This window comes from Trichechus manatus, unplaced genomic scaffold (assembly GCF_000243295.1).
Source record: "Trichechus manatus latirostris isolate Lorelei unplaced genomic scaffold, TriManLat1.0 scaffold00134, whole genome shotgun sequence".
Taxonomy (NCBI): domain Eukaryota; kingdom Metazoa; phylum Chordata; class Mammalia; order Sirenia; family Trichechidae; genus Trichechus; species Trichechus manatus.
In genome coordinates, this window is record NW_004444070.1 from 6,601,244 (window position 1) to 6,604,884 (window position 3,641).

The following is a 3,641-nucleotide window of genomic DNA, read 5'->3' on the forward strand; positions in this document are numbered from 1 at the left end:
CCCCTCCCCTCGGCCCCGCCCCGCCCGGCCCCGCCCCGCACGGACCCCTCCAGTCCTCAGTAGAGGCTACCGAAGGCAGCACCTAATGGAATGCTGATTCCCAGGGATTTAACACATGCCTGGCTCCTAGTACCTGCCCTCTCACCCCCCCCCCAAAAAAAAATATCCAGCCCCACCACTGCACTACTCATTCTGAGCTATGGGCTAAAACCCAAAATCTTTTCATGGGACTACTTTATTTATTGGAAAGAGCCCTGGTGGCGCAACAGTGAAGCTCTCGGCTGCTAACCGAAAGGTCGGCAGTTCAAATCCACCCAGTGGCTCCGCAGGAGAAGAATGTGGCGGTCTGCTCCTGGAAAAATTAAAACCTGTTGCTGCCCTGTTGATTCTGACTCACGGCCACCCTATAGGGCTGAGTAGAACTGCCTCCTAGGGTTTCCCAAAAGAGCAGCTGGTGGATTTGAAGTGCCGACCTTTTGGTTAGCAGCCAAGCTCTTACCCACTGTGCCACCAGGGCTCCGTAACGATTACAGCCTAGGAAACCCTATGGGGCAGCGGTAGTCTCTCCTACAGAGTTGCTAGGAGTTGGAATTGACCGGAAGTCACCCAACAACAACGATTTATTAATCCACCCACTTTTCAGACCACTGTGATCCTTTAGGATGCAGAGGCAATCACCCGACTATCTGCAGTTGGCAGCTGAGCTGTGTGAGATCATTGTATTCAGCTGTGAGTACAGGCCGAGTGAGGAGCTCCATCCTTGACTCCCGGGCCCTAAACCTTTGGGGGACCCAGCCTAACCCTCCTTCCCCATCCCCGTGGGGGTTCTCTCTCCATTTCCCAATTCCAAGCTGCTGTCCCCGGCCCTCCTTTCCCAGGTACGCGACCCCCTCCGCTCCGTTCTTGCCCTGAAGACAGACTGTGCTTACCCCTCACCTCCCACTTCCAACACTTCCTATAGAAAAGCATGTTCTGAATCCCAGCTCGCAAAGTCAGGACGATGTCGAGTTTGTTCTTTTGCTCATTCTGAAACCGCTCTTTTGGGGGCCAGGGTGCCTCTGCTTGGTGGGCTCAGAGGAACCACATGAGGGGCGCAGCGCAGAGCGGGGGTCACTGCCCAGAAGGTAGGCAGCGCCTAGGGAAGGGGCGTCTCCTTCCTCCCCCAAATTCTGGGGAGGAGGACCGGCCACCCACTGGTTACCTGCCCCATCTGCTCAAGAGGGATGCTTTCTTCTCTTCTGTACGACAGTCTACGCAATTGACATTGAAATGTCGCGTTCTAGGGCCTGGGAGTCCCAGTAGGGCCTCACGCTCCAGCTCCGTGGCCCTGTTGGCTCAAGCCCGGGCAGTAATAACTGTCCCCTGGGTCTGTCCCCGCCCAGACAGGATGAGTCTGCAAAGACGAGAACCATCTGTTAAAAACCAGTGCCCAGACACGGTCCCTGAGCAGACGCCCGTCCCTGCCCGGAGCTACTGCCTTCAGTCCTCCATCTCAGAGCCAGCTCCACCCTCCAGGGACAACCTCCACCTCCAATCCAGGTGAAGCCTGTGGAATGTCGAGGCCTCAGGCCCTGCGCCTTACCTGCCTCGCGCCAGAGGTGAAGAGAGAACTTAGAAAGACGTTTCAAGGACACTGCTGACTGGGAAATGGATAGGCTCAGGGTGCCTGGGCCCTCGTGTGTGGTTCCCTCCCCCACCTCTTCGTTCAGTGCCTGAGACTGTTCCCCTTGTGGTGAGCAACTGAGAGCGTTCACTGCTTGCATCACCCAGGGCTCGTCAGGCGTGCTAGTAAGGTTCTTTTCTTACAGGATTTTGTTCCCTTTGTGAAAATCTGACTGTGCCATTTTTCATATGTTACAGGTCAATAAAAAGTTCAAAACCTCTGAAAACACAACCAAAACCAAAAACCCACTGCCATCGAGTCGATTCTGAGTCACAGTGACCCTATAGGACAGAGCAGAACTGCCCCGTAGGGTTTCCAAGGAGCAGCTGGTGGATTCGAACTGCTGACCTTTTGGTGAGCAGCCAAAGGCGTAACCACTGCACCACCAGGGCTCCTCAAAACACACGGGACTGTGAAATTGGCAGGCTCAGGGTGTCCTGAGCTCCTCTGCTTGGCTCCCTTCCGTCCGCCCATTCATTCAGTGCCAGGGACTGTTCTCCATCCTGGGGATGTAGACTGAAAAATGAAAGAAGGGAGAGAGACAGAAGAAAGGGAGGGAGAGAGGAAGGAAGGAAAAAAAGGAGGAAGGAAGGACGCTGCTTCTGAGTTGCTACCAAAGCCAGTTTCCATCGAATCAACCCCAACTCATGGTGCCCCTAAGGGTGTCAGAGTAGAACTGTGCTCCACAGGGTTTTCAGTGGCTGAGTTTTCAGAGGTAGATCACCAGGCTTTTCTTCTGAGGCACCTCTGGGTGGACTCGAACTTCCAACCTTTCGGTTAGCAGGTGAGTGTGTGCACCATATGGACCACCCAGAGACTATTCTGGGTTACTAGGAAGGGTCTTTTCTTACAGGACTGTGTTCAGTTTATGAAAACTCTTTGCGTGATAGTGCAATTTTCTCTATGTGATAACGTCAATAAACGAGCGCCTGTGGCCCAATGGCTAAAGCCCTTACCTTCGAACCAAAAGGTCAGCGGTTCAAACCCACCAGCAGCTCTGTGGGAGAGAGATGTGGCAGTCTGCTTCTGTAACGATGACAGCCTTGGAAACCCTAGGGAGCAGTTCTTCTCTGTCCTACAGGGTCGCTGAGTCGGAATGGACTCCATGGCAGTGGGTTTTTTTGGTTTTATACGTCAATAGAAAGTTCAAAACGTCTGAAAACACCTTGCTCTCACACCCTTACTTTTTGGGTGGGAAGTACGGAGTGTGTGTGCGTGTATGTGTGTGTGTGCGAGAGAGATATCGACGGCTTATGACCTCCTGCTCATCTCCACGCCCCAAATCTCAGCACTGAGTCCTACAGGGGTTAAGATGAGAAACGGTCCCCTTGGTGGCCTGGGGGCGGGAAAGACTTGCGGGGGTTGGGGGGCGGAGTACAGCAAGGTACCCCAGGCCCCCAAAAGCCCAGTGGACTGCGTGCCAGGAGTTAAAGGGTCTGGGACGATGAACACGGAGGGACCGCGAGCGGGGCCACGTTCGGGGCCAGGGGGCGCCTTAGCGCGAGGGGGGGGGGTCAGGGATCCCCTCAAGGTATTTTACTTTAGCAGGGTCTGAGAGTTTCACTGAACACGTCCGTCTCCCATTAAAAGGTTTCATCCTGGGCGGGAAAAAAAAAAAGAAAGGAGAAGGTAAGGGAGACGGGCGTACACCGTCCGACCCTTCACCCCAATTGACCCCGACTCGCTCCCCGGGGATGCGCGCGGGCACGTGGGCCCGGTGGTATGTCGAGGGAAGCGCGTCCCGGGCGGTGGACCCCGACAGCTCCCCGAACCTTCCAGCCCCGAGTGACCTTCAGAAGGTCACCGCCGCCCGGAGCCCCCGCCCGCACGGCGCCTGGGCGGGACTCGGCCCCGGCGTGCCTCGGGGCTGCTGAGCACAGGAAAAGGCGGTGCGTCGCGTAGGAAACGACGGGGCGTCGGGGCTGCGCGGCCAATGAGCCCGGCGCGCGGGGAACGCAGGGCGCGGCGCGCGGCCTCT